Source organism: Phyllobates terribilis, unplaced genomic scaffold (assembly GCF_046119375.1).
Source record: "Phyllobates terribilis strain yellow unplaced genomic scaffold, ASM4611937v1 Scaffold_1__5_contigs__length_1240528914, whole genome shotgun sequence".
NCBI classification, from domain to species: Eukaryota; Metazoa; Chordata; class Amphibia; order Anura; family Dendrobatidae; genus Phyllobates; species Phyllobates terribilis.
The window spans coordinates 62,632,592-62,646,026 of NW_027362761.1; positions in this window are offsets into that span (position 1 = coordinate 62,632,592).

Below are 13,435 nucleotides of genomic sequence, written 5' to 3' on the forward strand. Positions count from 1 at the left end.
CGCAACACACATGAGTGCCTTCTTGCTGCACTACCTGCAACATGACCCTCGAATTGTGAGAATTAGAAATAATCCTGACTACTGGGTTGCCACACTGTTAGATCCCCGGTACAAAATTAAATTTGCAGAAATTATTCCTGCCATAGAAAGGGATGCACGCATGCAGGAGTATCAGCAGAGACTGTTGCAGAATCTTACATGTGCTTTTCCACAAAATACCAGTGGTGCACGTAGTGAATCTCACAGTTCCAACTTGCCAACCGTGGGACCGTCAAGTGTTCAGCACTCAAACCGTAACAGAACCACAGTATCTGCTGGTAACATCAATTTTGCGGAATCATTTCACCACTTTTTTAGCCCATCCTTTGCAAGGCCACAGGAGACAAGAAGTCTGACACATAGTCAACGCCTAGAGACGATGGTACAGGAGTATCTCCAAGTAAACATTGAAGCCACGACTGTGTCACTGGACCCTTGCTCTTTTTGGGCTTCCAATCTGGATAAATGGCCAGAGCTAGCCACTTACGCCTTGGAGATCTTGTCATGCCCCGCAGCCAGCGTTCTGTCTGAACGTGTGTTCAGCGCTGCTGGTGGTGTGCTGACAGATAAGCGCACGCGGCTCTCCACTGATAATGTAGACAGACTCACGTTCATAAAGATGAACAAATCATGGATCCGAAACGACTTTTCTACCCCTGTGTCATCCTGGGGAGAGTAAAAGCTTGATGATTGGTTAAAATCACCCTACCAACCGTTTTAAGCTTTCAAATTACTAATCATGTTTATCTGTATCTTGACTGGAAAATAATTTGGGCTTTGTAGCAGTGTGCAGCACTGATCCTATTAGGCCATCTATAATAAGCTCCACCAGATTTAAAATTAAAAATAATTTTTAGCTGCATCTAGCCCGGAAAATAATTTTGGGGCTCCGAGATGCGCAAGACACATAAGTGCCTTCTTGCTGCACTACCTGCAGCATGACCCTCATATTGTCAGAATTCGAAGTAATCATGACTACTGGGTTGCCACACTCTTAGATCCCCCAAACTTTTCGATCAACCTTTTCATTTTAATAAAGACCAAAAAAATGGTCATTTTTGAAATTATAAGCATTAGCAGGTTGTTAGAAACTGAAATCAAACAGTTTTCAACTCAAAACTTTATTGTAGGTGATGTTACATTTTCACATAGGACCCCTTGTTCGAAAGGAGCTTCTGAACTCTCTCGTCCATTGAATTTGTCAGGTTTTGGATGGTTTCTGCTTCAATTGTTTTGCATGAGGACAGAATACCCTCCCAGAGCTGTTGCTTAGATGTGAACTGCCTCCCGCCATCATAGACACTCCTTTTAATGATGCTCCAAAGGTTCTGAATGGGGTAGAGGTCAGGGGAGCATGGGGGTCACACCATAAGTTTGTCCCCTTTTATGCCCATATCAGCCAGAGATGCAGATGTTTTATGTGCAGCATGAGATGGTGCATTATCATGCAGAAAAATGATCTTGCTGTGAAATACACGGTTCTTCTTCTTGAACCATGGCAGGAAGTGCTGTTTGAGAAAATCCACATACATTATGGAGTTCATCTTTAGCGCCTTCAGGGATCCTAAAGGGGCCGACAATCTCTCTCCCCATGATTCCAGCCCAAAACATTACTCCACCTCCTCCTTGTTGGCGCTGTAGCCGTGTTTGCGTGGGGTGTCCATCAACCAGCCATCCTCCACTCCATCCATCTGGACCATCGAGCGCTGCACGGCACTCATCCGTGAACAAAACAGTTTTGAAATCAGTCTTCATGTAATGTTTGGCCCACTGGAGCCGTTTCTGCTTGTGTGAAGTGGATAGAGGAGGTCGACAGGATGGCGTATGCACAGCTGCAAACCTCTGAAAGACCCTGCATCTTGTTGTTCGGGGGACGTTGGAGGCACCAGCAGCTTCAAAAACTTGTCTGCTGCTATGACAAGGCTTTCTTGCCGCTGCTCTTTTAACCTGACGTAATTGCCTGTAGGAAAGAGTCCTCAATTTGCCCTTATCAGCACGCACACGTGTGTACTGTGAATCAGCTACATACTTCTTGATTGCCAAGACACTTCATCCTTATCATCGCACAATGTTGATTGTAGTCATGCCTTGACCTAAACACTCCACAATTTGTTGCTTCTCAGCAGCCGACACATCCTTTTTCTTTCCCATTTTGGCAGAAAATGTAGGCTGCTTAATAATGTGAGAGAGCCTTCTTAAGTAGTCTTGCCTTTCATTGGACACACCTGCCAAACTAATTAGCACAGGTGTCTGCAATTGCTTACAGTGATATAAAGAGCCCTGACACACATCACCATCAATGAGTTTAACTGACAAACAAATTCTTCCCTTATCACTCCTAAACACTTTTTGCATAATAATTTGGAACGCAGTGTACATGTGCTTTTCCACAAAACACCAGTGGTTCACGTAGTGAATCTTACAGTTCTAACTTGCCAACCGTGGTCTGTATGGAATTGTTCAATAAAGGGCCCAAAATTAAGATAACATAGATGGGAGAGGTCTCTATGAATAGGAATTCCTAAGTATTTGATACCCTGTGAGGGCCAGGCAAAGGGAAAGTTGGACTGGATGGAATCCTATATGGATTTGGGGAGGGAGACATCGAGGGCCTCAGATTTCGCTGCATTGATTTTAAAATTTTACCATGTAACAAAGTGATCTATTTCAGCCATAACAGCAGGGATGGATATATGTGATTGAGTGATATATACTAGGACATCATCAGCAAATAGAGAGCACTTGTACTCGGTGCCTCCCACCTCAATCCACCTAATATTGGGGTTATGGCGAATTGATGAGAGCAGGTGCTCCGTCACTAGGATGTATAAGAGAGGGGACAGAGGACATCCCTGCCTTGTCCCATTGGTGATTGTGAAAGGTGATGAAAATGTTCTGACGCACCCCCTGGGCCTTGGGACACCCGGAGCCGGACCCATTTTGGTGGATGCTGGTGGTTGTAGTCTTCGTGGCGGCGACCCGGTTCCGTGGCTCAGGGCGGTCAAACCAGTGGCGGAACTATTTATGTGGTTTTGATGTTTAAATGTCCGACTACGCCACCCGTGGATTGCGGTCAGAGTGAACCGCCGCTACAGGGCAGACCGCTGAGGCTGGTGTTGTGGGTGCAGCAGAGCGTAGCATAACTCCCCACGGGAGGAGTATAGCCTCAGGGCAGTGTATGCGGAGGATGGGGGTGATGGTGCAGGGCAGCAGCAGTAACGACACGGAGTCAGTGATGCAGTCCAGGGCCTTTACTCACAGTTCTTATTATCCAGACCACGTCTGCAGGTAACGGCTGCCCACGTCGTACTGTGCTCACCAGGTGAGGGGCTCAGACAACTCCCAGATAACTTTGGAGCACTTCACAGGACCCCCTTTGTGTGTCCTTTGTCTGGCCTTTCTTACCAACACTTCTGTCCGGCTGCCTCGGGCCTCCTCTTGGTAAACTTGGCGCCAGTTTCCCTGACCCTATGTGGTGCCTTCCTAGCGGGTGTAGCGAGGGGCTGCGCCACATAAAATGTCACAGCCTCCGGTTTCTAGCTGAGGGTCGTTTCCTGCCTCCACTAGTTCGGGGACCGGTCTCCCCCTTTGGCCTGACCCCTCCACGCAGGTGGATTCGGGCGTGCGGTGGCGACTCGCCCGTCCGCACCCCTGGGATCCCTTCATTCCTCGTTCCTGGAGCCTTCTCCGCTCCTCTTCCTTCCTTCTCCCTCTTCCAGGCCTGGGCCTCTGTTACTAGGCCCGCCTCCGGAGCAGAGCTCATGCAGAGCCCCTGCTCCCTGCCACTTCTGCTCAGACTTCTCTGCACTGAACTAAGATGGTGCCCACCTTTTATACTCCCTTCTCAATGCACCCAGGAACTGCTTCCTCCCTGCTCCTGCACTACAGGGTTCCCCTTCCTCAGTGTTCCCTCCCCCCACTCCAGCCAGGGACAGGGACTGTCGTGCCCATCTCAGGGGCATATTGGTCGCCCTGCCCCACGGCAATGTGGCGTAATGCATGCAGGTGTCGGGTCCTGATCCACACTCCATCCTTACCTGAGAGTGAGATATCACACCTCTGGGTGAGGTGCAATACGTCTGTAGCAACCGAGCCCTCAGGGTGCTACAGTTCCATTTATCTTCAGCCTAGGTGACGTATTGCGATACAGGGCCGTGATTTTGGCTATAAAAGGGTCCCCTAGACCCCTACCCCAAGCTTTTTAAGAGAATCAAATATGGCGTGCCAGGAGACTCTATGGAATGCTTTCTCAGCATCCAACGAGAGTATCTAATTACAAATTTTTAACTGCATCTAGCCCAGGAAATACTTTGTGCCTAGTAGCAGTGTCTGCTAGTCAGCGGATTATCCCGGCTGTTAAGCAAGCTACACCACCTGTAGTTTAGACACTTAATTTTTTCAAAGGAAATGCTTCGGGACCATGGGATACTTAGTGAAGAGCATCAGGAGGCACCCCAAGGCATAGGGGCTGGGACTGGCAGTAGGATGCCTTGCGGTGGACAGCCGAGCTCGATCCTTATAAAAGCTTTTTAACTGCAGCAGCTTTAGTGGACGCTACTGGAGCTGGAATTACCGCGGCTGCTGGCATGAGACTTGCCCTCCAATAGATCCTTGTAAATGGATTTAAAGTGTATTCATTCAAATTAGAGAGACAATTTAAATTAAAAAGCTTAGAGCTGCCTCCACCACAGGGGGGCTCACTCGACCCACCAGCGGACAGGCACCAGTATTGGGAGAGGGGGGCTGGCCGTCAGGGTTCACCGCGGCTCTGGCACAAACCCGGCGACACGGAGGTGGCACGGGCAGGAGCGGACTGGCCGTGTCGGCTTCTCACTTTTTGGATTTTAGAAGGGCATGACATGCCTATATCTGTGTCTCCCCCTCCTTTTACTCCTCCACCTCTTTTATTTTCGCATGACTATATGTACTTGTCACTTTTCCATGTGTTAGTTATGTCTTCTGAGCAGTTTGTCAGCTTTTGGACACCTTTGAAGGTGTTTTCTATGTGTTTCTATGTGTTTTTGTTTGCCTGCCATTGGTTTTAACGGTGTTCGAAGGTGTTCGACGAACAGTTCGACGAACAGTTCGGCGAACACACGGGTGTTCGACGAACCGAACCGAACTCGAACACTACGGGGGTGGCTCAACACTACTTCTTACACAGTTAGCAAACACAATGTACCATTAAAACACTGGAGTGGTGGTTGTTGGAAATGGGCCTCTATACACCTATGTAGATATTGCAATAAAAACAAGACGCTTGCAGCTAGAATAGTCATTTACCACATTAACAATGTATAGAGTATATTTCTGATTCATTTAATGTTAGCTTCATTGAAAAAAAATGTGCTTTTCTTTCAAAAATAATGAAATTTCTAAATTACCCCAAACTTTTGAATGGTAGTGTAAATTTATCACTCTCACCCACAAAGTTCTCCATTGTTCAGCACCACCCTACATCTCCTCCCTCGTCCCAGTCTACCAACCTACCCATGCCCTCCATTCTGCTAATGACCTAAGACTAACATACTCAATAATCCAAACCTCCCACTCCCAAAAGACTTCTTGCATGCTGTGCCAATTTTCTGGAATTCATTACCCAGGACAATTCGATTAATCATGCCCTAAAAATGCATTTCTTTAGACTGGCCTATCGCCTCACCTCACTTATCTAACTATTCCTATTTTACTCTTACAAAACTTTCTTCAAAATCAGGACCCTCATAGCATCTGTTCACACACCCTCCATTCACTTATTAGCCCTCTTTGTCTGTACTTGTACTGATACTGGCTCTTGACCGGTTCATGTAGGGTTATATGAATCCCCCTATGTATTTTATTGATGGCTAGACCGTACAATACAAGCATTTTTTACCATTCACCTTTTGTGTCCCACCTATTTCCTTATAGACTGTAAGCTTGTGAGCAGGGCCCTCACTCCTCTTGTTATCTGTAGACTTATGTGTTATTCTGTAATATGTTTATTGTCTGTACAAGTCCCCTCTAAAATGTAAAGTGCAGAAGAATATGTTAGCGCTACAGAAATAAAAATTATTATTATTAGACATTTTTGTATAACACCTCTGGGTTTCTTTTTTGCATCATGCATATACCCTTGAATATTTTTAATATCAACCTTTTAAAAAGAATAAAAATAAATAATTGTGTTGTTCTGATATTTTGAACTAATAAAGAATTATTGTATGTTGTGATAATATGAGAGTCCTTTTTTCGATTGGATAAATTGGTTCATTTAGACTCTAATTTTTTTTAAAAGGCCAAGTAGGTTAATTATCCCTTTTTATAAAGCCTAATGATTCACCTGTTCATATTCTACTCGCGTGCACAAGCCCAACCTCAGCAACTTTTTCTTACAAAAATTATAGAAGTTGTGAAGACTGCCTGATGCCTGCCAAATTATAGGATATGCCACCTTTTCTGTCTCACACCACTGATGAGAAGAGAGTGGTGCAGCCTGCAACACAGAGGTCTTGACTACTCAATAATAAAGGCAAGGGGGGACATTTCTGTCCAGTGTATGTATGCACTGTCTATGTATTTGTGGAACATGTGCAAATATACATTCATGCAATATTTGTACATGTGTAATGAAGTAGTGTGTGTATGTGTGTGTGGAGCGTCTGTATATGTACGTACTGTATATGAGCATTGTGTACATGTGCATCACGTGTGCAAGTGTAATATATGTATACACATGCACATGTACACAGTGCTCATATACAGTACATACATATACAGTCTACATGTGTGCAGTGTGTACATGTACATAATGTGTGCATGTGTATATATGTACTGTATATCTCTATATATACACACACACTGCTTCATAAAATTAAGAAAACATGTAGGGGTTGCTCATCTTCTTCCTTCAGAAGTACACCACTCCCCTGGCTCCCAATTCATGCTGGCAGGAGGGGCAATGCACTCCTGAAAATTGACAGCTTACAGTATATCAGCAGCATAGGCACATCGATCTTTTAAACTGTGCACTCTCAAATGTTGCTAACAGAGGCAGCATTCACTTAGCCGAATCGGAGGAGTGTCAGGGCACTGAAGCTGGCTAGATCCAGTGCAAATGCGTGCGCCTGGCCACCCCCATGGCCAGCATGTATCAGGCACTGACTGTATGTTTTCACCAGATATGTTTGACTCTGAAACGTTGTGACGTTTCAGAGAGAAACATACTTTAAAAGCCCCATGGAAGACTCGTCGGACAGGTGGGTCCCCAAAGTGTTTCAGAGTCAAACATACCTGACTGAAATCAGGTAGTCTGTGTTGGATACATTCCGCCATGGATCGGGCAGCATGTATCAGCTGTCAGGTTCCTTTTAAACTTCAGGGATATCAATATGTCCATCTAGAAATAAACAAATGAAAGTGACAACAGGTGTATTGGAGATGCAACAGCAAGGCACCCTCCAAAAAGGGAATGAATTTACAGTTGATGACTACAGTTAATTAAATTTTTCTTATTCTTCTCATTTTTTTTGCCCATTTGGGTTGCACAGGTAGTTTAGCTCACCCAGGATGGAATATCCATACATACCATCGCAAGAAGGTTTGCTGTGTCCCCCAGCACAGTCTCAAGAAAATGGAGCAGATAGGACATGGATGTAACAAAGAGAATCGGACAGGGCTGTGGAAAAGCACCAGTCCAGTAGCAGGGCTGGTTACTCCTCCTTTGTACAAGGAAAAATATGAGGAGCATGAAAAGAGAACTACAGAATTACCTCTAGCAGGCTAGTGGTGTGAATGTTCACGATCAAACTGTCAGCAATAGACTCCATGAGGGTAGCATAAGGGCCGGACATCCTGTATATCTCTGCTCACAGACCAGTACCATTCAGCTCGATTTGTATTCACCAGATAAGACCAGAATTGGCAGATCTGGGACGGATTCATTCAGAATTCTGGTGTATAACATCTTGAAATGCCGCAAATTTTTTATGCCTGTCACAGCCAGCATTTCTGGCACAGGAGTATGGTCGCTGTAAGACTCACCTAACTCATTAAGTGTTGTGCGCCTCTTGATGAATTTTGGCACATCTCACTCCAGCAGTTCTTTCAATAAGACTGGCATGCACAACACCAATCTTAATAAATCGGCCCAATGTCATTAAGAACTAACTTCAGCATATTGAAGAACAAGGACTCCTGGAATTGATGGTATGACTCCATTAACCCCTTTACCCCCGAGGGTGGTTTGCACGCTAATGACCAGGCCAATTTTTACAATTCTGGCCACTGTCACTTTATGAAGTAATTACTCTGGAACGCTTCAACGGATCCCCCTGATTCTGAGATTGTTTTTTCGTGACATATTGTACTTCATGATAGTGGTAACATTTATTTGATATCACTTGCGTTTATTTGCGCTAATCTGAAATTTGGCAACATTTTTTTAAATTTTGCAATTTTCAAACTTTGAATTTTCATACCCTTAAATCAGAGAGATATGTCACACAAAATAGTTAATAAATAACATTTCCCACATGTCTACTTTATATCAGCACAATTTTGGAACCAAAATTTATTTTTTTTTGTTAGGGAGCTATAAGGGTTAGAAGTTGACCAGCGATTTCTCATTTTTACAACAAAATTTACAAAACCATTTTTTTTTTAGGGACCACATCACAGTTGAAGTCACTTTGAGGGGCCTTTGACAGAAAATGCCCAAAAACTGACACCATTCTAAAAACTGAACCCCTCAAGGTGCTCAAAACCACATTCAAGAAGTTTATTAACCCTTCACGTGCTTCACATCAATTAACTGAACGTGAAAGGAAAAAATGAACATTTAACTTTTTTTCACTAAAATTTTATTTTCACAAGGGTACCAGGAGAAATTGGACGCCAAATGTTGTGCAATTTCTCCTGAGTACGCTGATACCTCATATGTGGGGGATAGCCATTGTTTGGGCGCACGGCAGGGCTCGGAAGGGAAGGAGCGCCATTTGCCGTTTTCAATGCCAAACTTGCTGGAATTCACAGCTGACCCCATGTCGCGTTTAGAGAGCCCCTGATGTGCCTAAACAGTGGAAACTCCCAACAAGTGACCCCATTTTGGAAACTAGACCCTTTAAGAAACTTATTTAGATGTCTGGTGAGCACTTTGAACCCCCAAGTGTTTCGCAAAGGTTTATGACGTAGAGCCGTGAAAAAAAACAAACATTTTTTTCCACAAAAACGATCTTTTAGCCGCAATATTTTTATTTTCACAAGGGTACTAGGAGAAATTGGACCCCAAAAGTTGTTGTGCAATTTCTCCTGAGTACGCGGATACCCCATGTGTTGGAGAAAACTACTGTTTGGGGCGCATGTCAGGGCTCGGAAGGGAAGGAGTGACGCTTTGGAATGCAGACTTTGATGGAATTGTCTGTGGGCGTCATGTCACGTTCTCAGAGCCCCTGATGGGCCTAAACAGTGGAAATGTCCAATAAGTGCTCCCTTTTTGAAAACTAGACCCCCAATGAATTTATCTAGATGTGTGATGAGCCCATTGAACCCCCAGGTGCTTCACAGAAAATTCTAATGTTGACTTGTGAAAATAAAAAAAAACATTTTTTCCACAAAAATGCTAAAAAAAATATTTTCACAAGGGTACCAGGAGAAATTGTACCCCATAAGTTGTTGTGCAATTTCTCCTGAGTACGCTGATACCCCATGTGTTGGAGAAAACTACTGTTTGGGCGCATGTCAGGGCTCGGAAGGGAAGGAGTGACGCTTTGGAATGCAGACTTTGATGGAATGGTCTGCGGGCGTCATGTCACGTTCTCAGAGCCCCTGATGTGCCTAAACAGTGGAAATGCCCAACAAGTGCCCCCTTTTTGGAACGGATACCTGATTAGTGAATGTCATAATGTAGTGTTATACGTCAGTTGTGTAGGACAACCTGATGAACACTACACAACTGATGTAAGACAACCTGATGAACACTACGTCAGTTGTGTAGTTTTCATCAGGTTGTCATACGTCAGAAATTAATTTAGTAGTCCATGGAAGTATGGTGCCTTTAGAAGCAGTGTTTCATGCACAGGCCAGGTTTGTCGGGGCAGGTGTCACATTAATAAATGGTGTCCTTGCATATTCCCCTTTTATAACACACTTGGCACTTCTTTTGTGACTTACCTTTTTTTTCGCTGTGAGGGATCTGCCCCAGGAAATGCTGGCCTGGTACAATTCGAGGTCCTTCAGTTCCAGAAGTACTAGGGCCCGCTCCGTCACTACAGCCAAATATCAGGGCCTTGATAACTGTCTCCTGAAAGTGAAGGTACGATGCAGAAGTCTGGCCTGCACATTGTGAAAGGAGGAAAGCGTTGTGCATTGCCATCTGTACGATGTGCACGGCCAGCTTCTTGTACCACACCTTGGCCTTTCTCAAAGCACTGTACGGCTGGAGGACTTGATCAGAGAGATCATCTCCCCCCATATACTTGTTGTACCCCACTACACAATCGGGTTTGGCGACCTGTGTAGTGGAACCTCGTACAGTGCTGAGGGTGCTGCCATCACCATATATAGTGGTCAAGAGAAGGACATCCCTCTTGTCCTGGTACTTGACCACCAACAGGTGATCGCTACATTGGGCTCTGCTCTCACCCCTTCTGAGCAGCTGCCCAATTAGCGTCTTTGGGAGGCCTCTCTGATTTTTGCGGACAGTACCGCAGGCTGCGGTACGTCGCGCAGAGAGGGACTTGAAGAGAAGGACACTGGTATAAAAGTTATCCACGTACAAGTGATAACCTTTATCCAGCAGTGGGTGCACCAAGTCCCACACAATTTTCCCACTCACTCCCAGAACAGGGGGGCATTCAGGAGGTTCAATCCGGGAGTCCTTCCCTTCATAAACTCTAAACTTGTGAGTGTACCCTGAGGTACTCTCACAAAGTTTATACAGCTTGATCCCGTACCTGGCCCTCTTAATGGGCAGGTACTGCCGGAATCCAAGCCGCCCCTTAAAATTAACTAGGGACTCATCCACGTAGATGTCCCTTTGGGGCACATACACTTCAGCAAACTTGTTGTTGAAGTGCTCGATGACCGGCCGAACTTTGAAAAGACGATCAAAGTTCGGGTCATCACATGCAGGACACCTTGCATTATCATTGTAATGCAAGAACTTGTGGATGGCCTCAAAGCGTCTCCGGATCATGACCATTCGGAACACTGGAGTGTTATACAAAACGTCAACACTCCAGTATTGCCGAACCTCTGGCTTCTTCAGGAACCCCATATGAAGGACCAGGCCCCAAAATTTCATCATTTCTTCTGTGTCTACAGGAGACCAGTTAGAAAATGATGAAGAGGGGTTTTGTTCCAAAAATTGATGAGCATATAAATTAGTTTGGCCCACCATGAGGTTTATAAAATCCTCAGAGAAAGACTTTGAAAAAGTCTATTTCTGTGAGGCCGGTGGTGTCAAACTTGATTCCTGATTCCGCAACGAAATCAGGAATCAGTGGCTCATAATTTTCGAGGGGCGTCAGTAGTGGGGGGCGCGAGATCATCTTCTCTCCTGCGACGACTACGGGGCGGTCCAGCAGCACCTGAGGAGGAAGAGGAGGAGGAGGAAGAAGAAGAGGAGGACAACGAGGAGTCGGAAAAGTAAAGCGAGCACGAGTGCGGATCGGTGAACTATGTCACCAATCAACTCTCGGCAGCTGCTGGGTGTGCGCGCGGATGTGGTGCAAAGGTAGGGGGAGTGTAAAATAGCAAGCATGAGTGCGGATCAGTGATCCGTGGTCACTAATCAGCACTCAGCAACTGCAGAAAGCACGAAAAAAAAAAAAAGGATAAAAGTCGAGAGATCAAGTACTGATCAAGTAATGGTCAGCACTTGGTGGGAGAAAGGTGGATGGGAAGGGGGGAAGGAGGAGAGGGGAGAGAGGGGGATTGGGGTGGATGAGGACTGATCAAAAAATCCTACTTAAGTTGTCGTCTTTCAGATGTCGTCTTTCAGATGTCTTCTGTACGATGTCTTCTGTACGATGTCTTCTGTACGATGTCTTCTGTACGATGTCTTCTGTACGATGTCTTCTGTACGATGTCTTCTGTACGATGTCTTCTGAAGCAGGAGCGGCGATTGTGGTGTCACAGGCTTCTGTGGCACCGCAAGGCCCAGCACGACGAACAATAGGACAACGCGACTGCCCTCTAGAAAAGAAAAAAAGTTAGTTGAAAAAAAAAGGGTAAAGTAGCGAGCGCAAGTGCTGATCGGTGATTTGCGTCACCGATCAACTCTCGGCGGCTGCTGGATGCATGCACGGAGGTGGTGCAAAGTGGTGGTGCAAAGTGGTGGTGCAAAGTGGTGGTGGGGGGGGGGGGGAGAATTAACAGGGACAAAAAAAAGTCCTGAAAAACAGAGAGCATGGACGTTGATCAGTGACGTAGTCACTGGTCAGCGCTCGGCCGCTGCAGGACGCACGAAAAAAAAAACTGGGGGGAGGGGAATTGGGGGTAAAATGAGGGGGAGTGGAGAGGGGGATTGGGAGGATGAGGGGAGAACAGAGATGGACTTACCAAAGTCTTCTCTGTTCTTCTTTCAGCAGGATCAGCAGCCGGTTCTGGAAGAGGTTCTGGAGCAGGATCCGCAGCAGCAGGACAAGGAGCTGGAGACCCAGTTCCCATGAGACTGCAGCACGACGCCGAAGCAGGAGACCCAGGACCCTGGAGACCGCAGCAGGATGCCGGAGCAGGAGATCCAGGACCCTGGAGACTGCAGCAGGATACCAGAGCAGCAGCAGCGACTGGAGCAGGTAGGAGAAAGGTCTTGTAGTGTCACAGAAGATTCTGTGGCACTATAAGGCCCAGCACAGTGCAGATCAGTGTGACCGCTCTGTAGAAATCATCACCAAGTGTGAGGATCTGCAGGGCGGTCACAGGGGGGTGATAGGGTGGTGACAGGCAGGTCACAGGCCAGTCACGTACTCTGATTGGAGCGATCGATAATAACATCGATCGCACCAATCAGAGATGGCTGGGGCCTGGGCATGCACTACAGGGGGTCACAGGCAGATCACAAGCCAGTCACGTCACCTGTGTTCAGGTACTCTGATTGGAGCGATCGATGTCATCATCGATCGCTCCAATCAGAGCTGGCTGGGGGCTTCTCTGACATCACAGGGTGGAGTGGTGCTACTAATCTAAGTTCCCTGACCCTAGACTTATACTTATCAGCCACTGTCTTTAGCTCTTCCTGGCACCGCTCTGTTCCCGTGCTGCCATCTTGTGGCCGCAACTTCTGACTGACCGTAAGTCAGAGGTAATGGTTACAAAATCTCCATGTAAGTCTATGACAACCTCGTCCTGGCCTTGTTCTGACTCTCATAGACTTACATTGAGTTGTGACTTCTGGTCTGCCCAGCAAACACTGGAG